This window comes from Pleurodeles waltl, chromosome 10 (assembly GCF_031143425.1).
Source record: "Pleurodeles waltl isolate 20211129_DDA chromosome 10, aPleWal1.hap1.20221129, whole genome shotgun sequence".
Lineage (NCBI taxonomy): Eukaryota > Metazoa > Chordata > Amphibia > Caudata > Salamandridae > Pleurodeles > Pleurodeles waltl.
The window spans coordinates 522564428-522590254 of record NC_090449.1 but is presented as its reverse complement, the minus strand read 5'-3'; positions in this window follow the sequence as shown (position 1 = coordinate 522590254).

The window sequence follows — 25827 nt, the reverse complement described above, 5'->3', positions numbered from 1 at the left end:
ACACTCACTGGATGACGTCATCAGTGATGACACTGCCCATGTCATGAGTAATGTAATATGTTAGGTTATAAGCAGTGCATTCTGGGAGCGCAAGTTGTAGTTAGCTCAGCAACTATAACTGCCGAATTTCTATGGTTTTGTACAAGTAAATTCAGAATCTAACTATAACGTCCATGTAACCTTTGTTTTTTTCAGTGAAAAAAATAAATAAATATATATATATTTATATTCATTTTTGTGTTTATACATATATATTGATGTATAAAATATTTTAACCAAGCGCCTGAAAAGTTGGTTTTATCTATGTAACCTTCAACCTGGAGTTTTGTTTGTGTTGTAATATCCTTTGTTTTTGCTCATGACCCCTCTATGTGTCCAATGGGGGGGGGCAGGATACCAGTATCCTGACCCCTTATGTATTTCTGCATTCTTCTTTTCCCTATCCCCGAGGCAATGTGACAACAAAATGGCGACAACAAAATGGCAGCCTTGATTTTTTTCCCCAGATCTGCGGATACGGACCTAGATCCCCAGGTCCAGATCCATGGAGGATCCACGTTGTTATAGATCTATATTTTTCTAACCTCTAATATCTCAGAAACTAAGTAAAAATTTACACCAAATCACCAAAAGCATGCTTTCTGGACAATAAGCTAGCTGTCTGCCAAATTTTGTGTAAATCCGTTCAGTGTTTTGGGCTGTATTCGTGTTCAAAAATTTGAAAGATTACATTGGCGTAGAATGGGAAAAAAGTGTTTTGGGACACCCCCTTTTTCTCGGACCCCACTTGAGGGATAGTTCTGAAACTTTTAAGACAGCAGCTGAACTGAACAAAGTGTACGTTTTGAAAACTACGTGACGATACATCAAACAGCGTGAAAGTTATTGGCAAAGCAAAAAAGCGCTCCATCTATGGAAAAAAAGTCCTAACTATAACTATATATAGTGCCCTAAGGTAACTATAACTCAAAACCTCACCATGCACTGCTAAATAGCCCACAAATTGCAGCATTCATGACATCTTTGGTAACATCATTGATCATATCAATGTAATATTTGCAGTGACATTTTTGACAAAAAAAAATGCATGGCGGGGGCGTGAGATGTGGTTACCTTAGGGCTCCAGTTATTGTTACTTGATATCACTCTAACTACAACAGCCCAGCTCAACTTACACTTGAGTAAGCTGTGCCCTATCTCCACACATGGCTGCATAATCCCTGTAGTTACTCTGGAGCCAGGAAGACAGGGCATCAGTGTACTTCAAAGCCCTGCATCTAGAAGATGCTCCCCAGTTCAAAAGCACAACTAAGTGTGTATATACTGGACCCCAGACACCACCACTTCATTACACTTCTGGACCAGTGGATAGTCTGCCAGGAAGAAGGACTGCGACTCTGAAAGATTGCTACTCAGCTGTGCTGACTTGCTGCCTGGTGCCCTCTTGCCTCAATGAGAAGGACTGGACCTGTACCTCTTGAACCCAGATCCCAGTGACTCTAAGAGTTAGTTGTCTGGCCTCCTGATCTGAAGCCTCAGGGACACAAAAGGCTTCCAACAACCTTGCACCTGCACTCAGACTCTGCCACCTGTGAGTCTACCCTACCAAGTGGTGCCACCCCAGTCCTGGACCATTGAAAGTGAACTTAATGTGCTCTTCTAGCCTCTATGGATCCAGCAGAACTGATTCATCTCCTCTGCTATGCAACACCAACTCAAGTAGAACCAACACATAGCAGCTGCTGCGCAGATTGGATCTATCACAAAGACCTGCATCTCCACTGCTGCCTCATTGTAACTGCCACTGCTCGATACATCCTCTGCACAGGCCGTTGCATCCTTTGTCGATGGCAGCCTCAACAACATCTCTGGACACCACATCTCAGCCTCACAGCTCCTTGCAGCCAATGTGTCACCCTTACTCAGAGCCGCATCCTTCATGCAGGGCTTTACATCACAAGCCCTGTCGACAGGACCAAGGACTATGATGCAGGCCCTCACATCGCAGCCTTGCTGCATCTCAGAACTGACATCACTTTGGCTCCTTGCCACATCTTTGAAGCGGATCTTTGCAATGCCTTGCAAACCAGGAATTAAGGTACTGTGCTCAGTGGGCCTAACTGGGTTTCTGTAGCTGGCTCCTACTCCTTCGTGGGTGCCCTAAACTGTGTCTTGGTCCCGATCCAGAGTGACCAGATATCCACAGTTGGTACTTGTATGCTATTATTTCTTTGCCTTTCTTTTCTCCTCTTTCCACATTTGTCTTTGGACATTCTATAATGGAACAGATTCAACCTCCAGCATTTAGAAATGGGTGGAAAATGTCCAAAAGCCAGTTTCAGTAACACAGGGTTGTGATCTGAAATCCCCTATGCTTCTATCGTGTAGTCCTGATTCATGCTAGAGAGACAAGGTTCATGAGAAAGTAGCCTGACCTTAAGCATGTCCCATGTATGCATGACAGGAAAGTATACTCTCTATCCCACAGATGTGTCAGGCTCCCAGTCAGCTAGACCATGCTCCTGAAGAAGATCCCCCAGGAGCACTCAGTCTTGAATTTTAGATCTATTGAGGGGTCCTGATCTGTATAGGTAAGAGCCAAGTGCCAAGTTCCAGACCCTGCTTACTATCATTTTGCTGAGGCCAAACTCCAAAAGGTCTCTCGAAAAGGAGGAAAGGAAAGATGTTCTATCCTGATTGGGAGCATAGATGGATCCTACCACCAAGGTCAGATCTAGGGTTCTCAGTTTTGTGAAGACATACTGATCCTGTTGGTCTGTCTATATCTTCTGGATTGTAATTGGGGAATGATTTGTGTATAAAAGTAGCCTTTCTGTGTCTCTTTGTAGGCGAGAAGGACTCCAAATACTCAGAGGCTGTGCTGACCATTCCAAGAAAACTACTACTAATGACTGGTCCCCCAAACACATCTTTGCCCTGGAATCAGACAAACTGATATCGGATTCCAGGACTGAAAGGTGTCTTTACTCCAGTAGTGAAATATTAGGGGCTTCTGAGGTGACAAATGTAAGGGTCAATTTATGCTTAATATAATGGGTGTGGCCATTGACATTGAGAGGCAAAATATGACAATACTTGGGCAACAGAGTTGAGGACATGATGTGTGGATAAACCGCTGTAAGAGGCTAGGAGAGGAAGAATCCACCCATAGTCAATCATTGGAATGCTCTGGTGAAAAAGAGTGGGACAGTGAGCTCAATGCTCAGGCAGCTGTGGGCAGTCTTGTGAGAAAATAAAGTGTAAGCTTGTGATGGGTGATGTGGCACAGAGGCCTGACTGTGCAAGAGATGTTGTGTAAAACGGGGTGGCTAGTTGACTCGGGTATGAGCCCTGGTCAAGCAACAACCACAATCCCTTGCAGGGTGAACCCCAAAAGTCACTCATTTAACCTGTGCTTAACCCTGGGTAGCTCTGCACAGAAAGCAGTCAGGCTAAACTTAGAGGCAATCTGTTAAGTATTCATGCAGCCCACAAACAGCAACACACTGAAAACACAGCACAATAAAAATCCCAAATTAATTTAGAGAAATAGAGTAAATGTTAATAAATTATTTGACACCAAAAACATCAACATCCAATTAGTAGAACAGGAGTTATTAAGTTTTCCATTTTTACAGTTCAAAAGTCCTCAGTTTTGGAAAAAGGCCACCTGGGCACATTTAGCACCACAGCCAAGGGTCCAGAAGTAAATGGCAACCTCTTGGGGTTTCAAAACTCACTAAGGCTAGGTTCAGGTGTGGGTACAAGATGTTAGGAACTTGTTATGTCCCTGTGGCTCTGAACAGGGGACCAGATTAAGTAGCAGTAGTATATTAGTTGCAAAATGTTATATGTTGTGTTTGACATACTGCAGTCCAAACAACTGTGGTACAAGACTCCCTTTCCCTTTGCCTGGCCTCATACATTCCTTATCAGCTGCAGCTGTCTCCACCTTTGGGGAGGCGCTGTGAGAACAGTGGCGGGGGTGGGTGCACAGCACACACTCCCAACCCACGCCCTGTTTTTAAAAACATCTTTGTATATGCAAAGTCCTGGGACAAGTCCCGTTTTAGAAACTCATTTTGATCAATTCCCAGGGTGTTTTTATGTTATTAATGCATTAGATCTTTGAGCCATAGTACTGAACTCTGTAGCAGAGAACACCTTGGCCCATATTTATACTTTTTTTGTGCCGCCCTTGCGTCATCGTTTGATGCAAAACTGCGCAAACTTACACAATATAATTGTATTTTATGTTTGCTCCGCTTCTGCATCAAAAAGTGACGCAAATGCAGCGCAAAAAAAGTATAGATATGTGCCCTAGTGTGCAGTGAGAAGAGCAGGGAGTTGAAACACTGTTCTTCCAGGGCCCACTCAAGGGTGTAGGCCCACGCACATAGGTAAGAAAATTAAATCATTAACACTCTTAGCATGACACATATGCTTTTAATCCCCTGAATAAACTTCCCCAAAACCTGTATTTGATGCAGTAAACGAAAATGATGAATAGCAAGAAAGAACACAGGTTTTCACTTCTAAATTGCCAAGATAGTATGCATTTATAAAGGAAATGAAAACTCACATTGGCAAGGGTTCTGTTTTACTTGTGCTTCTGTTCTCTCTTTCGTGATAACTTTTTCCATATAAAAAAATGCCTAATGCAATTGAACTAGCCTTTCAAATGAAAATATGTGCTGAAAATATAAATCCAATTCTATAATACTCATCCCAAGCGCAAGTGCACAATCTACAATAAGGAACAAAAGGGGATAATGATCGGAGTTTGGCACTCTGTGATCAAACATCATGGTTAGAATATGCACTCAGTTTGCGGCCTGTGTGTGCTCTCTCTGCATATGTAAGCTAAGTGTAGATCGCATAATAAAAAATCGCTCTTTAAACATGTAAGCGGTCCTCCTTACTTCTTGTACCGTGCCCAAGACAAAAGTCACCACTGATCCTCAGAGTGCCAGGGCTTTTCAGTTCCTTCCTCAGACTTCATCCCACTGGTTAAAAAACATTTTCTTGGCACACCGACACCTCAAGATATGCTGCTACTGTCATGTTCAAGACTTCCTGCATAATGAGAAGTGAAAGAAATCAAGCTTCGTTCTCGGAGAGCAGCTAGGACTAGTGTCGGAAGACCCCAGCTACACAGAGGTATATGCGCATTCAGGGGTAGCTGTACGTTGCATAAAGATTTTGTACGCTATGAAATGGAAAGTCACATTCTATTGTACTAGCTCGAACAGAAGCCTCCAGAGAATGCGGTACCAGCTGCAAACTATGCACATTCTGCCAGGCTAAAAATAAAATAATCTGCCAAGCACACTGAAGAACATTGTGGCCCTCATTACGACCCTGGCGGTCGGTGGTAAAGTGGCAGTAAGACCGCAAACAGGCCAGCAAAAGAAAAAATGAAATTATGACCGCTGCGGTTACCGCTGCGGTCATCCGCCACTTTACCATTCCGACCGCCATGGCGGTGAAGACCGCTGGGCTGGAGATTGCGGTCTCCAGCCCGGCGGTCATCACTAGACTGCCGACGGTATCAGGACCCTGCATACCGCCATGGATCTTGGGTGGTTGGAAACCGCCTTGAGATCCATGGTGGTAGGCACTATCAGTGCCAGGGAATTCTTTCCCTGGCACTGATAGGGGTCTCCCCAACCCCCGCTACCCCCCCACAAATCCTCCCCCCACACCCCGCACCCCCTGCCACCCCCCAAAGGTGGCACAACCCCCCTCCCCACCCCGACCCCGAACATGCACATATACACACCCCTACACGCACACACCCCAAACATGCACATATACACACCCCTACACACACACATCTACACCCCAACACATATCCGCACACATACACACAGACATGCACACCGTCCGACCCACACACATTTCCCATACACACAACACCCTCCCGCACGCATACACTCACTCACCCCCTCTACACTCCCACACGCACATCCCCATGCATGCACACAACACACAACACCCCCTCACCCCCTTCCATAACGGACAATCAACTTTCCTTGTCTGTTGATCCTCCGGGAGGGGACGGGATCCATGGGGGCAGCTCTGCCACCAGAACACCGCCACACCGAATCATGGGACGTGATTCAGTGGGAGGGTGTTCTGTTGATGTGGCGGTAGAGGTTGAGCAACCTCCACTTTCCCGCCGTCCGCCAGTATGGCTGCTGGCAGCTCTCCGTACGAAAAAGGACAGTGGGCTGCCAGAAGTCATAATACGTGGCGCGTGTTGGCGGTCTTCAGCACAGCGGTACCTCAGCGGTCTTGCGAAAAGACCGCCAAGGTCGTAATGACTCCCTGTGTGTTTACAAAAAAGGAATTGAAGTAGGTTTGAAATCACTCAATATTCTGATTATATTTTCTGACACCACAATGGTTGTTGTAATAAATTCAAGTATAACAGGTTGTAAACTCTACCACGCAGTAGTTAAAAGAGTTTTTGCCAAACTCATCACTCCAAGCAGAGTGCGGAGTGGGGAAAAATCCGTGAACTCTGCAGATGTAGCAGACTGTACCACCCACTCTTAATTTTTACATCCTGGTGCTCTGCTCCTAGAAGTTGGTAGATGTTTCCCCAGGTGTTCTTAAAAACTCAAGGAGTTTTTTGCCTCCCCTGCCCTGGCTCCTAGTTGGCTGCACTGACAATACAGGGTTGTTAAGCCTACTGTGGGGTGGCAGAGCCCAGACTACTCAGTTGCATATGGGGCTGTGCTTAGCTCCGCCCCATCAAGTTACAGGCCCATTCAGGCTCTGCTAATCCCAATACTGTGTGAGTGGGGTGAATTCACAAAGCCTAACCAGGCTGCAGACACAGAGGACTAAGGGTAGGAAAATGCCAGCTTTCTAAAAGTCAAACAACAATAGATAGCTATACTGATAATTATTTTGTTCACACAATTTTTTAAAGTGATCAAGTTTTTAATTTTCTTGACCTCATAGTTATTTAGTTAAACCTTTAGACAAACACCACACTTTTGACAATATTTGAAGCCCACAAACTCAAAAAACAAGGGACATAATTATATATCATACACCAAACCAATAACAAAGCAGAATACCCAGTGGCCCAGCCTTGCTGAGTAAATCGGGCCAACCCCCAATTCAGTAACATGATATAGCAACCTCCTCTGGTTTAGGAATAATAGCGTATTAAATGTAATAAGAACTTCCCAATGTTATCTAAAAAGGGGTAGGCCCCACAGAGTAAAACACAAATTTTGGAGCTTTTCACTACTAGGATAAATAAAACCAGAAAGTACATGTCCTACCTTTTAATGACACAGCACCCCGTGCTATGGGCTATCTAAGGCATACCTTAGTGGTTACTTATATGTAATAAAAGGAGAGTTTAAAACTTGACAAAGGGGTTGAAATGCCAAGGGGACATGGCAGTGGGACACTGATTTCAGACTGTAATGGCAGACCTGCGACATGTTTTAAAATGTTATTTAAGTGGGTGGCACGATAAGTATTGCAGGCCCACATATAGCATTTAATTTACAGGCCTTCATGTATGGTACAGACCTTTACATGGGACTTGCATGTAAACAAAATGTGTCAATCAAATCATGTTTTAGAGAGGGTGCACAAGCCATTTAGCACTGGTAAGCAATGTTAAAGTGCACAGAGTCGTAATGCCAAAAAGCACAAATCAGGCAAATTGTAGGAGGAGAAAGGCAAAATGTTTAGGGGGGACCTTGTAGAAAGGACCATTTCAAACAAATGTACAAAGTGAGGAAAGTATTTCAGCTAAGAGCAGAGAGGGAGCCTAAATAAAAAGACAGTACATACAACATAAAGATAACAACTTGGTGCAAAGACAACATATGCAATGTTTTTTTTTACAAGTAACAAAAACTGATAAAACATATATTTTAAACTGGCGACTATCATCCCAATCCTCTCCCCACCCAGCACATCCAAAAGGCAAATAGTCAATTGACAATCCAGCAATCCAGGCCCATCCTGGGAACATTAGAACCTAAAACAGAGTGGTAGAGGCAGGTGTGATAAACTATTTTCAATAAAATGTCTGTCAGTTACTGTAGAGCCACCTCTAAAATAGGATTATATGGGCTGATAGATGTCACAGGGTGGGAACTCTCAGAGACATCTGTAATCAAGAACTTAAACACAGTGAGTTCAGGTGAGTGTTCCCATCTTAAGTGTCCAGGGAGACTCCAGCATCCTCCTCAGGTCTCTCTAAAGGCCTCAAGAGTCAGGGCTTGATGGAGAAGAGCGATTTATTTAATCTTTTTCGGGACAGTGTCAAATCACTGTTGTTCTGATGCAGTGTCCTCAATGGTTATTTTGGAGCCCCAGTCAGGGTGGGATTTTGTTTCCCTGTGTCCTATGTTCTTTATGTCGATGATGAGATATCCATGGCTACCACGTTCAATGAGGTTGAAAATTCTTCCTGGTTGTCCAGGTCCTCGTTTTCTCTTTGTTTCCCATCGATGGAAAGCAGCATGGTGGCAGGTTCCAGGAAGCCATACAAGACGCTCAGTTTTTAAAGAGCAGGTCTGAGTAGCAAGAATTTATTCCATTGCAGCATGGTGTCATGAGAGAAGTCTGCCGTTGTGTGAATCCTCACCTTATTGTACAGAAAGTGTCGCTGAGATGAGCTGTCATGCTTGCTGGTGGCAGAGGAGGCAGGTTATGATCAGCCTAAAAGTGATCTACCGAGTATTCTCCCTGGATCACATCTTCTGGGCCCTCTGGAATTCCATCTGAGAGGAGAATGTCAAGTCTGTGAGGTCCAGGACAAAGTTGGATAAGCTCCCTCTGGCAACCCTAGGAAGCAAACATTGTCCCTATAACTGTGGTCCTCAAGCTCCAGCATCTCCCTGCAGAGGTGTCAAACCTCCCTACCCACATCAAGACCAGTTTCCAGGATGGTTGGACAGTCCTCTATGGACTCATCCTTGCTGTCCATGAAACTGAGTTTCATGTTGAAGGTGCCAGCGTCACTCCGCCATCAGTTTAGCTCAGTAACTGTGGATTTAGTGTCCTCTTTCACTAAATCTATGGTTGAATTGATGTCCGTTTGATTCCTCATCAATGTCTCTGAAATAATGCTGGACATCGTGCATGTGGTTAGTTCCAGTTTACCACGATGTCTGTGAATAGGAGATGGTAAGTTGCTTTCCACCGGATATTCGCATTAGCGGTAAATAGAATCTCACCAGACAGAGCAGTATGGAGGGAAGGAGCTGCTGCAGTATCCAAGCTGCAGAAGTATCCAGGAATCATAAGGTACCTGAGCCATAGAGCCTGTGGACTGGCCCCCACCACAGGAGGTGATTGATGGGGCAACAGCCAGTCCAAAATTATCTCAGGGAAAATGGAGTGGGAATCAGGATTCCTCTAAGTAATTTCTGAATGTCCACTCCAGGCCACTGTATGCATGCATTACAATCCAGAACCTGAAGGCCCCCACAGATCAAAGTCACTCACTGGCCGGTCCAGAGGACAGTACAGTGAGGGGGTGTGAAACTCCCTTCACACCCTCAGTTGGAAGCTCTAGAAGGCCAAAAGTACCCCTGACCTGCAAAGGCTCTCTAACCTGTCCTAACCTGGCACTGTCGTGGGACATCCAGAGTAAATGAGGAGGAACAGAGTCAAGGTAGCACCTGAGCCCAGATATAAACAAGGTTCCTCCTCCTCTTACCCTGAATAGTTGTTGTCTTTGGCTTTCAGGGGAGGATCGCCTGGCTGAAAGAAACAGGAGTTGGGAGAGGCCCTAAATCTCCATTGCAGCTAAGGTGCAGGTGCCGTCTAAGGGTGCTTAAGCAGTAGGGAGTCTTTACGGCCAAGGTTTCTGCCAAGAAAAATCACTGCCAGTAGGTCTAGTGCATCAGCGTTGCAATCATGTCTCCCAGCCTCCAAGGACGCTTATGGCCAGGTGGCTCCACACGGGCCTGGTTGCTTCCTGCGGCTGCCAGGAGGAGTCCAAGCGATGCCCAGCCCACTCTGACAGCAACTCCACCTGTCTACTGGTTGTTAGGAGTCTGAGGCAGGCTGCACATAGTAGGAATGCGCTGGGCAAGATGAGCGTTTCACCAGGAGCCAGCCAACTTGAGCACAGCCAGCCTACACCCTACCTGATGCCTTATTTTTTCAATATTGTTCCTAAAGTGATAAAGAACACTGTGAGCCAGTCACCACAGTTTTAAGGGCAACTTTGGACAGAATGGTGTATTTGAATGCACTCCCTCATAAAGGTCTGCTACAAATCTGCAATATACATATTAAAGAACAGGGTGGGCACCATACAACCTTATTTCACCTACCTGCTTATATTTATAATTAGCAAATTGTCTAGTTGAAAGAAATATTTAAGCCAAAAGAGAAGTGTGCAGCAATTGAGCATCTTCTTACAAACTGAATTAATAGAACATTTTGTCAATTTACTGCAATGATATTGCAGATTCTTGTGTCGAAATCTATATAGAGATCAATGCTACCACAAAAGAAAGATAAGAATATTTTTCAAGTGTCACCATAGTATTATAGCATAAAGCCAGGCCGTTTGGTCCAAATCCAGTTTGAGCAACTGGTAGAAGGTCATTGTCTTCCACTCATTCCTTCAGCTCCTGAGCAAAACCTTGTCGTTTATTTTACTAAGGATGCTGAGCTTTGACACATATCAATATTTTTTTTGTATTGGTTCTATGACCTTTCTTACAAATTGTGATTGACATAGAAACAGGCCTGGAATTTTTTGTTGCACTTCTGAGAATCATATTTTTAAACAGCAGTGGAGACGCTCACAGTCTTGGAAAGGGCCCAGATGAGATTTCTGCTGATTTGACCAGGCTATAGGTGCATAAAGGTTCCAGACCACTGATTATCTGCACCATATATACAGTCTTAGAGAGAATAATTGATTGCTACTCACTGTTTCAAATATCTTGGTATTTATACCTTTTCTTCTCCTTTAGACAAGGTGTAACTGATAACATTTGGGAATACGAAGAGATGTTTTATAACTTCTATGATGACTAGATATATTCAACTCAACGCCTCAAAACCGAACATTTCCTGCCTTCGTGATCCATCCTTAAATTTGTGTAAATCTAATCTTATAGCGCTTCAAATAGGGTTTAGTAAGGTCATTGCCTTGCTTTGAATTATCTCGGTTTCCACCCAAACAAAGCATTTGCCCTGCCTCATTCATGGGGAAGTTTCAGTTGCCTGACTGTTTTCAAAATACTCCCTATCAATACAGCGAGGATCTTTCATATACGTTAACTTTGTGCCATATATTTCTGATGTTGGTTCTCCGATTACTTAGGTAAGTCACACTAGCCCATTCACTATGTGGTACTGCAAAAGTTCCTTTCATTTATGAATGAATTTTCTTAACTGCAATATAAATTACATTTTCATGGTCACGTTGTTGTAATGTGATAACTGGCGATGTTAGAGGCTCAACAATTTTAGCTCTTGAGGATTATACATGTCTTGTACTTAAAAAGTCTATAACAAAAGACAATTTCTTTCTGGACCAATGAGATTTATCATCAGATGATTCTGGTCCCTGGTTAAGTAAATCATCAGCATTCAGCCTACAAGATGCCAACTCAGTATGTTAAAGGAAATATTCCCTCTCTGAATGCTGTAACACTGTAAGTTTGTTGACATGTATATGGTCTTTCCTGTAAAAGAGTGTATTTTAGAATGTAAGAGTATTAAAATAAGCTGAACAGGAGTTCTTAAACTCAGATTCCTGAAATCCTAGTGCACATATTTATTAGATGTTTCCCACTTAGCTCTTTTCTCTCGTGTGTTAAAAAAAGAGGCCACATTTCACACCGTCTGTCATAAAGCCCAAAGTTTGAGTCTATTTCAAATGTGTTTAGAATTATAACCAACAGATACCACTGTGATGGTATAAGGATAATTCGAATCAACATAAAGAATAAATAATTGGGTAATGTTGCATGCTCATTCTATATACAATCAGGGTGAATGCAATAGTGGTGGAGGTGGGTGGCAGGAGGCCTGGTATTTTTTTTACATTTATGCTGGTAGGGGGAGGAGATGAATTGCAGGGGCAAACTTTCAAAATACATTTTTATGTTATATATTGGTTTTCCAATTATTCCTCTGCCTCGAGTACATGTTGGAAGCAGGGGCAGGTGATTTGGGAGGGCTATACACAACATGTATAACATAAAATTACATATGGGTAAACTGTGAATAACAGGGATGTTTTTTTGCCTTACGGTTCTGAGAGACATCAAAGGCAACTCAAGCTTCATTGTCTATTTGATATCACTTAGAACACTTTGGTGAATTACTTCATTCCCGTTATTCAGTTACTCATCTATAATCTTCTATATCTATTTAGACTTTATCTGACATGATTCTACCAAGCAACATCTGTTTACCATGTTATTTGATGTCATGTTGTCATGCACATTTAGACGTTGCCTTGCTGCTCCATGTTTAGAGCTTATATGTGCCTCAACTTCATATTCACTCCCACTGCCTTCAGATAGCTAACGTTCTCATCATCCCAGTTTACATCAAATAGTCTAAACTTGATCTTTCAACTGAAATCAGTTCACCTCCCATTCAGGTTTGCTGCTGTTTTACAAATGACAAAATGGGTTTAGTACATCAGAAAAAGTTATTTAATGATCTCAAACCCTCTAATATACATTGGGCCTCTTGTCGCCTAAAGCTAGCAAAGGCTGAAAGTTTTGTCAAAAGCAAATAAATAGAGAAAACACCTCACTAACTCCAGGTTAGCATTAGTGTGTTGGGCTCCCTGCAAAGGTTTTAACGACATGAATTTAGAAAATCTCTAGCTATTGTTCAAAACAGCAGTTGGTACCTAGAAAAAAAAAAAACATTTCAATTTAATGTTCAGCAGTCCGCGTCTTCATCAGGGGGACATCAGCGTCAGGACAGAGGTAATTTGGGAAAGAGGACGGTTCCGAATTTGGCCTCTATGTTCTCAGAACCATCAAGTTAATTTAAGGCAAGCAGGAAAGCGCTTTCGTTTTAAGCACCAATCGCTAAAATAAACACCAGCATCATCGCATGGAGCATAGGTTAAGTAAAAATCGCGCCATGTTGTCCATTGGTCAAAAACATCTTGTGATGAAGTTCGTCCAATTACAGATTTACTACATATCAGAAAAATATGCTAGACAGACATCCGCACATCAGTGATTGGTTCCTCTCCATTTGCTTACATCCAGTCGATACAATAAAAGTCAACTTGAGGAAACCTTCCGTCCATTATCAGTGGGTTCATTGTTCATCTCATTTCTAATACGCTTTGAATCAACAGTTACAGTAATGTAGAAATATCCTCGAAGGAAATACTTTTTATTAATACAAGCTCTGAACAACTTTGAGATTTAGACAAAGAATTTGTTATGTAGCGGACATGACATCGTTCTACTAATGTTACAACTTATAGTGTTTTGGCAGATATTTAATTTAGTCATGGCCTTGTTAAACTTGAGGCCTTTCAGTTAGCACAAACAAAGTTCATAATACATAACTGAAAGTACGACAGAGTAATGCATTTTCAAGCATGTATAAACTATTAATACATATTAATGCATTATTAGTTAATAACCCCATACACGATGGTGGCCAATCAAATAGGCACAATATGAGTCACAAATTATTTTCTATGCTAACACATCTTATATATTAAATCAAATACAAGAATACATGTAAAAATTATTAATGTTGATTTTAGCACTCACTCTCCCGATGCGTTCTCTCATAATGCTATGATCTACATTCTTTCTCAGAAATGTATATTTCAATGGGGCCTATGCTTAATTCCGTGATCTTCCATTTCAGCTGTTTTACTTATTATATTTATCTACTACAACTCATGTCTGCCCTCACCAAGGTCCCCACTCTGTTTCTGCTTGCTATTCTGACATCCTAAACAGTTTGGGCTTGTGTCTGTCCTTGAACACATACAATTCTGCACTTTTCCTGCTGATCTATGCTTTAGCAAAAGTGGGCCTTCTCTCTTTTCTACAGTTTCTATGACATATTGTTTACACAAAACATGCATCATCATCCTTTTCGGTTCAGACTCATGATCATACTACAACACATCTTCGCATGACCCCTTTTCTAGAAATATTTCTGCCTTGGGGTAGTATTTTGTAGCAACTTTCATGAGTTATGGCAGTGAACTCTCGAAAAGTGATGAGTTTAGTAGTTTTGTGATACAAGATTGCTTACAAAATTGAATTGAAAATTTGTCTCATGCTTTGCCAAGGTCACACTGAAGTGCAAGGGGCACTTTAAAGAAACATTGGACAGACAATTTCTCGAAAGTGCCTGAACAACTTACTTAATAATGAAGTCCTACTTGATCTATTTCTTCTCTTTTTCTCTCTCTCTCTGTCACTCTCAAAAACACACACACACCTCGCTCTCTCCTTTTCCCATTTTCTCTGTCTCTTTCCCTCTTTTAGTAAAACTTAATCTTTTACTTTCTCTCACTTTCTCTTCCTTTTCCTCGCCAATCCAATGACAATGCTCTGTGCCCTATTTCTCTCCTTCTCTAGACTTAATTGCTTTTCTGGAGGTCCTATTTTAGTTTCTGAGGCCATTCAACTCAGAATTGCAGACAAAGAAATCTCGAGAAGCGAATGCCACAGTCCCATCATGGGAGCTGTCCCCGTGCTGCAGATTGTGGTGAATAATCATCAGGTCTTCTTTCAGTGAAAGGGCTTCAGTGACTATGGTGGTCATTATGACTTTGGCCTTCTTCCTTGAAGACAGCCAAAGCCATGGGCACCAGAAGACTGCCAGTACTGACGGTCTTCTGACCACCATGTTACGGGTACTGCTGGATTGCTGTCACACTTTGGGTAGAAATACAGCAGTAGTCATGCTGGTGGGCAGAGGCACTAGGGTGGTTCCACCACTGGACTCACACTGCCAGAAGGACACTGCCCACCGTATTATGAGCAATAATACAGCCTGACGGTGTCCTGTTGGAGGGGCTCTGCCGGAGGTTGAAGTGTCCCTTCCCGTTTCCTGCTGGGCTACCTCCTCCCCGGACCAGGTAAGTTGATCGTCCGACAGGGGAGGGGGTGGATGGGTAGGTGGTGCTGTGTGTGCATGTGTGAATGTGTTTTGTCTGCATGTGTGCATGAATGTGTGTATGCATGGTTGTATGCATGTCTGAATGTAGAAGTGAGTATGTGTATGCATGTAAGTATGTATGAGTGTGTGTATGCATGTGTGAGTGATGAGGTGAAGTCGAGTATGGATGCGTGTGAGTGAATGCATGTATGTAAGTGTAGGTGAATGAGTGTATGCGTGGTGCATGTGGGTGTCTGTGTGTGTGTGCATATATGTGGGGAGGGGGTGCTGTGTCTGGAGTGGAGTGGGGGTGATGTGTCTGGAGACGGGAGGGGGGAACTATGTCTGGAGAGGGTGTTTAGTGCTTGTTGGGGGTAGGGGAGTCATCTACTGGTGAGAGGGAAGAAATTCCCTGTCACCAGTAGCCTTTCCTCCAGGGTTTTCATGGCGGTGCTACCGCCACAGAAACCCTGATGGAAAGGCGGCTCCTAATACTGCTGGCAGTCTTCTGTGGACTGCCGGGTCGGAGATGCACATCTCCCGCCCAGTGGTTCCGACCGCCCTGGCGGTATGAGTGGAGATGTGGCAGGTTGGCAGAGGCCAACCCGCCACACTCACAATGTGGCGTTCTTCACGGCAAGCCTGTTGGCGGTGAAACCACCAACTTTGCCCTGGCGTTCTCCTGACCACCCATATGTTGTCAAGCAGAGGGGTTCACCATTGTATCTCTTTTCCAAAGAACTTATAACATGGGGATGGACATTTTTATTTGAGTCCTTGATATGTATACCTTCCTTGACCGAAGTAGCGACACAAGACACATCCGCAACATGACTTCAAAAAACAAATCCAATTTTCACACAAGGTCCATTTTGACTGAAATATAATAAAATGTGCATTAAGCCATGCACACGTCACAAGTCTTTAAAACGCATCTAAATGACACATGACTAATAAACATAATAGAACAGACGCAGCTCCAGAACATTACCATCTCCTACTGGAGCACTTCCCAGCAGAACTTTTATAAGAACATTCACAACAAATGCAGTTTGTTCATCGGCTAGGAATGCTCAAAACCTTTTAAGAGTACCCACTTTCATTGTAAGCGCTTTCCAATTTCCATTTTAATAACATGGAAATAGATAGACACAACATAACGCAGTCGACTGGGGAAAAAGGAAAAGCTGAAGGTGTAAAAAGCATATCAGTTGCCAATGAAGTATCTTCCAAGTATTTTTAAAACAATTGGGACACAGGATGTAAGGTGAGAAGCAGGCGTGTAGCTCTAATGTGGAATTAAGACCAGACCCATTCGCTCTTACCAGATGGCCAACCTAAACCGAAAGTACACAGATATCAGCTAACACAAACATAGAAATGAAAAGAGAAAGCGAATGAGACAGACACAGGTACAGAGAGAGAGAGGGGGAGCAGACAAAAGCATGTTTTGATTTTCTAACTACTCAACATATGTCAAACAGATTCTGTTCTGAAGTGCATGCATTTAATTTGATTTTCATGCAGAATGATGAATGTAATAATTAAAATAACAGCATTCCATGCCTGGCTCTCAAAGTATCCCCTTCATTTCTTTCCTCTTTTAGTTTTACTTTCTGTGCACTCCGTTTTGTCCCCATTATGGATGAGTGTAAGAGAGTTAGAGGCATGACTATTAAAATCTTGCAATGTGCCAAAATCCATGGGTGGATGCATGGGAACACCCATGCTCCACCCATGGGCTGCCTTCCCAGGGCAGAGTAAATCAACGCAATGATTTGTGCTGCGTTGCGTTACTCTACATTTATCAAGCCAGGCAAGGCAACACAAGGTAACCTTATGTGGCTTGTTAAATCTGACCTAAGAATTGTGTCTCTCTTGATCCCCTTTGCATGGCACAAGGGTGACACAACACTTTAATAAGTATGTCCCTAGGTCTTTGCATATCAAGCAGGTTAACAAACAATGGGAGTTTCAGGAGCCAACCAAAGAAGATGGTTCAGTTTAGAAGATGGTTCAGTTTACATTTAAGAAAGCTTGGTTTGCCTGAATTTTTTGAGGAGACTACTCCCACTGCTGGAGTATAATGTGCTCCGACACTGACATCCATGCACACAGGGCTAGATTAACTAATACTTTGGACCTCATCAGCACCACAAACGTAATGCAACTCAAACACAAAGGGCCCAATTTTGAGTTTGGCAGATGGAAAACTCCATCCGCCACACTCCCAACGCAGTAGCCATCTCCTAAGTGGCGACCTCCCCGCTGGAGTAAATAAGAGTTTCCCGCTAGATCAGTGGATAGAAACCTAATTAATCATCATCAAGCTGGCGGCAATGCAGTAGCCCGCAGGGTGCACCAGCACCCCTGCAATGTTGACCGTCTCGTAGCTGAAATGGCTGTTCCCTGGCAGCCCGACCGCTAGGGTTGTAATGTGGTGCTTGGACCACCACCCGTCAACCTTGCAGTCTAGTGACCACCAGGTTCATAATGAGGCCCAAAGTATCGCTGTAGGATTTACTCTCTAATTAAAATCTTGATTTGTGTTGGAAGGTTGCCTAATGAAATGCAAAGTAGTACTATGCACTCTTTTTGCGGAGGGGAAATACAATGAGTGGTACATGGGTGCCCCTTTACTATCATCCATGGGCTTTAACAAAAATCTCTATCTACTAACATTTCTAGATAGGCATGTGTGCCAAAATATTATGCCTCCTTGATACAGGTGTAATAGCGGAGCAAGTTTAAAAATTCTTAAAATGTTCCCAACTTTGCTTTTGTGCTACATTGAACAGCACACATACAAAGTGGGAAAAGTCTTAAAAATAGTTTTTGCACTGGAAAGGTCCCTTTCCAATATAAAACCTATATTTGACAAAAAGTACACACCCTTGCACAACGGTACATTGGTGAGTCCTTTGGTGCAAGTTAGTATCATATCTTAGTAGCAATGGCACTTTTATGCTCTCTCCCTTTACAGCAATACAGCACAGCAAGTTTAACTGCTGTGTTGTGTGAAAACTTAATAAATCTGCACCACTGTATTTCAAGACCTCCATGTATGACATAATACAAAAAAAAGTAATACATTCTAAACCAGATGTAACTGTCCAATTTAACAAAATTTCAGCCCAGTGAAGTGAGAAAACTGCTCTGTAATATGCAAAATGGAAAATGTTGCATTGCACTGATATAAAGCTAATAGTTGAAAAACAGTGTGTTTTGAATAGCTGCAGTATTTGAATTTTTTGTGTGGTGGCTAGATTACACTCATTCTTTAATTTAAACAATGGTGTCGTGTTTCAGAAAAGAATCCAAGAAGTTGCTTGAAAGGTACTGGAATAGTGTTGGAGCATGCACACTGCACAGGACAACCAAAATATGTTATGTTGATCTTGTTTATACTGTGCATGGATGCCCCCAGCATGGCTTCACGGAGCTAGACATTAGGCTACAATGAGAAATACCTAAGTGGCTGGGCCTGCAGTTATAAAAGTCAGGTCTTCAGCCATTTTTGAAAGGTCTGTTCACTTAGACTTTAATGCAAATGCAGTAGCAGTGTGTTCCATAGTTTAGGCTCAAATTATGTGAAGAAGCACCCTCTACTGCCTAGTGCGAATATTCAAAGCTTCAGCTTGGATGATCTTAAGGTCCTGGGTGGAGAATACACCTGGATGAGGTGCCTAACATATAGGGCATTTGAGAAAGCCTGGTAAGTGGAACAGGGGGTCTTCAATTTTATGTGCTGGCCACCGGCAGGCAGTGTAGGTACTGTTAATGAAATGATATATAATAATGCTTGGGGATGTGGAAAAGGAGCTGTGCAGCTATGTTTTGCGTTGTTTGACATTTTTTTAATACAGCCTGTATGGATCCCAAGTAAAGCAAATTGCTATAGTCCAGGCCTGATGTTACAGTAGCCTTGACTATGTTTTTGTGTAGAGGTAGGAAGTCTCCATAGGATCTTCTTTAAAAACCATAAGAGACCAAACCAACAGTTGGGCATTGTTCTGATTTTGTGTTCTAAAGATAAATTGCTGTTCATCCAGACACCCAAATTCTTTGCCAAAGGTTTGGGATCTGGAAAAGATCCGTGGATGTTGGGTTACAGTTGTGAGCAACAGAACTTAGGCTAGTTCCCAACTACCATGGTTTCAGTTTTTCAACCATTAATTTACAGGCTCATCCAATCCACCACTGACAATATAATTCCCTCAGCTTGGAGGGGTACTGAGTGAGGGGTGAGTGATATGACATAATGTGTGTTTGCAGTGTATAAGATCAGTGAAAGGGCGAACAATTCCACCAGGTTAAATAAAGATGAAGCATATATAGTAAAAAGGTTTGGATTTAATGAGGAACCCTGTGGAACACCAAATAGGATTTGTCTTTGCATGGGTGAAAATGCATTGGTATTCATGTGGAAGGAATACAGTTTAATAAAGGATCAGAACCATTTGGGGGCTTTGTAGCAGATCCTGCAGCAAAGGAGTCTAGCAGGGTGTAGATTGTGAGGCACTATGTCGAAAGTGACACTCAAATCTAGTAGGATGAGCACTGCAGCACCTCTTTATAAAGTGAAATTCTTGTTCTTTAGTAACCGTGAGGATGTGCTAACTCAGTAGTACTAAAGGGTGAACACTCAATTGTCAGGGACGCAGTAAAGTGTAAGTCTTGAGGTAAATTGACATTTCCTGATTACCATGTTTTTTTCAGAATTTTAGACATGAGGAGAAGGAAGGAGATAGGTCAATTATTCTCCAATTTCGCACAGTCCATGAATGGCTTTTTCAACAGAGGTATCACAACCACGCATTTCTAGGATTCCAGAACCTTTGTGGGAGAGATGGATAGAATGACGAGATCCACCACAATTGGGTAGATAATAGGTGCGCTGTTTAAACAAAATGAGCAATTGACAGTGCCTTAAAATTCTGGCCACAGTCGGAAAAGAGAAGTAGATATTGGTGATGTTTTGAGAGAAGAAATCCACGAATTCATTATATCTCGTCACTGAGGCTGGGGTTATAGGTGCCTTCGAAGTGGGATCTGTTAGGGATTTAATGATGGAAAATAGTTCTTTTGTGGAATAGCGAGCGCCATCCATTCTCTCAGCGTAGAAGGTAAGTCAGGTTTATGATACTTTGTACTAACAACCATTAGTTTTGCTTTTGTACAGGGGTCATAGTTCTTCCCCATGCATATTGGAGTTGCAATACTTTGGGGCATTTGTTGTGGGCCATCTAGTGATTATTAAACCAAGGATCAGACAATCTGATCTTAGACGTGGCATATTTGATCTAAAAGTAGTAAAAAGATTGCAGAGGGTAGCCAGGTCAAGTTTTGACAAGTGTCTAGTTGCAAAAGGTTGTGTGAAATAAGGGGGAGAGGACTGGACAAAGTGAATGGATACAAGGATTGCAAATTGATCATCCAGGTGGGGGGTATGGCACATTCACTATCAGCGTAGACCTATTAGAAAAAAATAAAATCTAATGTATGTCCGTGAGGTGTGTATGAGCTTTAACTAAATGAGTGAGCTGTATGGCTTCTAGTTCTTTAATAAGATTTTGCAGAGCAACACGGGCCACTTTCTCAAAGTGAAGGTTCAGATCACCTAAAATATTGAAACTGAAAAACATAAGTGCATAATGTGCAGTAGCTTTGGAGAGGGATTGGAGGAAACAGTGTGTGGCACCAGAGGAGGAGAGTAGGAGAAGCTGTTAGAAAGTTTGAGAGAGAAAATGTTACCTTCTCAATTATGGATGAAAAGGTCTGCCATGGTGCGTGTGTAAATTGGTACAATAATGATGGTGTTCCTACCTCCCCTTTTATCAGGACGAAAATACCTGAAGATGCAGTACCCTTCTGGAAGGGCTCGTACAACATCGGGACTAGAACTGTCTTTGAGCCATGTTTCTGTCAGAAACATGGAAGTGGGACAGTGGTCCTGTGCAAAATTGAAAATATTGAGCTTATGTTTGGCCAGAGAATGATGATTAAGACTGAAAATGAGAAACTGGTTTCTACAGTCGATCTCAGAATTGTAAATTCTTGCAGGGTTAGGAGAGAATGTACAATTAAAACATACACAGACGGGAAGACCAAATATTGGATGGATGTGCTGACTGCAGCGTAGATGTGTCAACATGAACATAGGCGATTTGGGGAATATCGTCATCACTTGATAGAAGTTTGATCAGGGTACCTGACTCCGGGCGCTGTTCAGGTGAAGATGGGCACAGATGGCCTTCCCTCTGGAGTGGCTTCTGTGGAACAAAGGTGCATCCTCCCTTCAAGTGGGAATTTATAGGCGGTAGAGCTTGTAGAAAGGAGACTGTCCCAACAACAAGAATGTGTGTCTCTTGATGAGACAGTCAAAATGGCTGACACTGTTGCTCATTCCACTAATAATAACAAAAACTAGGTAGAGGAGTTTAATTGGTAAGTAATAAAACAGTAAAACACTTTTAAAATGCCAGAAAAATTAGGCACTTGAGTAGAATTAAATTGCAATTGCAGCAAAGATGGTTAGCAGCAGCCTAACTCTGAGACTGTGCCCATGCATAGGGTATGTTTTCACAGATGTTAGAGCTTGTAGTATGATGATTGTCCCAAAAACCAGACCATGTTATTTGAAAGAGGCATCTCTTGATGAAACAGTAAAAAAAATGTAACGCCATTTTTCCTCTGCTAATAAAAACGCAGACCGGGGAGAGAAGCTTACTTAGTTGACAAGTAATAAAACAGTAAAATACGATTAAAATGCCAGAAAAAAAAGTGCTTGAGTATAATTACAGTTCAAGTGCATGGAAGATGATTTGCAGCACCTTAACTCTGAGAGCACGTCCACTTATAGGGCATGTATTTATAGGCGACAGAGCTAGTGAAAAGGTGATTGACCCAACAAGTAGAATGCTTTATTTCAAAATGGCATCTCTCTTTGGGTGGTCAAAATGGCAGATTCTGTCAAATACTAAGCTAATGAAAACAGGGACCACAGGGAGAGGAGTTTACCTAACTGACAACAGTGGCGTAACAAAGCTAGAAGACCCCCCCCACTACCCTGCACAGAACACGGAGGACCCCACTCTGGACTCACTCAGGCCAGGTGCTGTGCTGAGGGGACATCTGGAGCTCAGTGTCTCCCCCATCCCCTCCGCACCACGGGGGTTGCAGGGGCCTTTGTTCTGCCCCTGTCTGACAAGGAATAAAACAATAAAGTAAAACACAATTAAAAAGCCATAAAACGAAGGTGCTCAAGTGCAATTGCAAATTAACGTGCAAGTGCAGCAAAAATGATTGGCAGCAGCCTTGTATGAACATCTGACTATCTGACCCAGGGATCAAAGAGTAGGTCGCCAACCTAGGAGTGAGCCAAAAACCTCAGAATACTGAAAGAAGAGAAAAATCGAATGAATTGAGAGTTATGTAGAAATCCCAATCAGTGGGGTAGCAAGTCACCACGATAAACTATTGGGACCTCTAAACTATCTTGGTTGATCTTTTAAGTTCTATACTGGGCAAGGTACACATGATAGATGGCACAAGAAGGTTTGTGGAGGAAATCACAAAGAACATGTGTTTCATAAAGTGGCACAAGAAGAAGAAGGTAAAGAACTGCAATGCAGTCCTTGTAACAGATGGTGGACCAAAGGTCCAGGAGCATCTTACTGTCACAGAGGAGCAGAAGGCCACAGTGATTGCCTCTGAATTTATATGTGGACTGCAAGGCCAGCATACCACCAATGTTAAAGAACAACAAACCCCAGATAAGGAAAACACCAGATGTCCAGACGAAGTATGTTGAGAGACTAATTAGATTTATTCCAAGGAAAATCCGTATAACAGATGAACCCACAACTGAGGCTTCCGATCAGCTTCACATCCCACCAAAATAACCAAACACCGTGGAACGAGAAAAGAATTGAATGCCTCAGGAGGTTCCAAACTACATCACAATTGAAACTGTACTACTAATAAGAATACTACAGTGGACCAAAGGTCCAGGAGCATATTACTGTCACAGAGGAGCAGACGGCCGCAGTGATTGCCTCTGAATTGATATGTGGACTCCAAGGCCAGCATGCCACCGATGTTGAAGAACAACAAAACCCAGATAAGCAATGTAACACATAACAAAATGTTACTATGGGTGAATGTCACAATATTGACTACAAAATATCTATCTTTACAAACATTGACTACACAATGTTAATTACCATGAGTTTTTTAGGTATGTACGTGCATGGAAGTTTAGGTTTACTATACTACCTCCACATCTAGTCACCTTGGTGATATTTTGCAAGTTTATATTGTGGAGTCGATATTGTTGCAGGTAAATATTTTCAATATTGTGAACTCTCATGACAACCAGGACTCCACATGATCATGTGTTAAAATGTGACCTGTTTATGTCAAATTGCATACACTCACATATGAAGGACAAACTATCTCCATAGCATAAGTGAAAGGGGAAATGCACGGTAAAACCAGGCCAGTCCCAGACAAGTGCCAATCATGACTCACTATATTCTGCTGTGGTGTCTGTACGTTTTGCTAACTCCACACCAGCAACAAAGATCAGATCATCAACCTGTGCCGCTCTGCAGGAGGCTCCAAAAATTATTCTTCGCTGTTGCTCAAATAGAGCACAGAAAGGAGGTATGGCGTATCCAGGATGCCATTAAAAAAACATCCTGGGCCTTCCTTGTTGTAGTTACATTGCATTTGCCCATTTTGTGAGGGAGATGGAGGTAGAACTGTCAGTCTTACTTGAGACTCACATAACATGAGCCACGTTTGCAAGGCCTGTCCACCAGTTGGCATTGCGAGGACAGGGCATAAAACAGAGCCCCCTTTTTAAAACCACCTGTGCTCAGCACTGGCAGACCCTGGTCCACTTAAAGCCTTGTCTATAGGTAATATCCACGCCTAGAAAATGCCTCAAAGCCAGTGACCAAGTAGAGCTTTCTTCATTTGTAATGTGAATTAATCCATATAGTTAATGCCAACCCATCATCTTTTTTCATGCTTTCTGTCAAACCTCAAGATTAAATAAAAGTTGGAGTCCAACATATCCAAGGTAGGATTACTGAGCTCTGAGAGTCAGGGATCAATAATTAAAGGAAATGTGGGTGTACAGCATTTAAAATATCCCAGACAACCCAGACATGTTAGGCACGTACTAAAACGGATAGTGCATAGATAAGCATGCGTAAGAAAGTGTCATGTCGGTTTCCTGTATGTGCTGTAGTCAGGATTCCCAGATTATTGAATTGTTCTAAGGTTAGTAGAGACAAAGGAAAGACTTCCTTAGATTTTCTAGTTCCCCATAACTCCTGTTTATAAAAACCATTGCACTTCCACCAGGTCTAAAATACCTTTCTGGTTCACCACAAAAGGGTGGATCCAATATATAACATGTTGTCAGCACTAAGGAAGGCATGCTTATGTACTTCTTTTACTCACTCTAACACACTGACACTATCAGCCGTTACACCGGTCCTGCACCTGCAAAGGTGCTTTGTGATATAGGCCCATATTTAAGAAAAAGTGTTGCATCAGCTATGATTTATCACTTTTTTTGCGCACCCTAACTGGCACCTAACAACACCATGGTTGCACCGTATTTCTAATACGGAGCACCATGACAGTAGTTAGCACAATAGTGTCAAAACTGTTGACACTATTGTGGTGCTTTGCTACATTAGCTTGAATTTTTTTTATGCTAGTGCAGCAAAGTGCAAGAAGGCCCACAGGTTACTATGGGAGCGTCATTTAAAAGGCTACTCTGAGCAGGCATTAAAAATGACATTAAAAATGGTGTAGTAAAATCTTTCAACATTCACTGCGCCATTTTTGTGGGCCTCATAGTGCCTGAACACCCAATCTTGCGCACATTATGCCTAGTGCAGGCATAATGTGACGGAAGGGGTTACAAAGTGGCGCAATGTATGCATTGCGCCACTTTGTAAATATTTTGTGGCAGAAAAGCCACCTTACCACTGCTTTAGCATAATAAAATGATGCTATGGTGGAGCTAAGGTAGCACTAGGGGCTCTTAAAAATGCCCCATAGTTACCTCTCTCTGGGTTATAATGTTGTGAATGAGACAGCAAAGGCCAGATGTTAATCAGAGGAGGCAGATGAGTAGAGGGCATGCACATATAAACACCCAGCTGATAAGTAACCATGCAGCCGAAAATCAAATTGAATTCCCTTTTCTGCCAAGACATCTATTTAATCTGAGCAGGTCTGATTTGGGGATTGATAGCAATTCTAAGGTATGTGGTACTTACTGCAGCCGATTGGGTGTTGAATACCTCACTATTCATTACATTTTAGTAGGCCACCCCTCCTGGAATTTATCAGCAGAAAACACAGTATTTACTGAGACATTGATTTTGTGTGCTAAACACCAAAATCTGCATGTCATTCCCAAAAACCTGGAATAGGTGTTATTTATTGCACCTGATAAAATTTGAACCCCACAGTGTCAGATTTTATTGAGTGTGATAAATAGCTCCTATACCTCTGACACACTCAGAACCAGGGCCTAAGAGATTGCAAGTAATACCTCTTTGAGCTTGGGTCCATTCTGATAGCATCAACCAATGCCAGTTGCCCTGGGTCTGCCTTAGGGAGCTGCAATATGATTTTCTACCCTGTCTGCAATTCTAATGCTGGGTCTGCGACAGCAGAATAGAG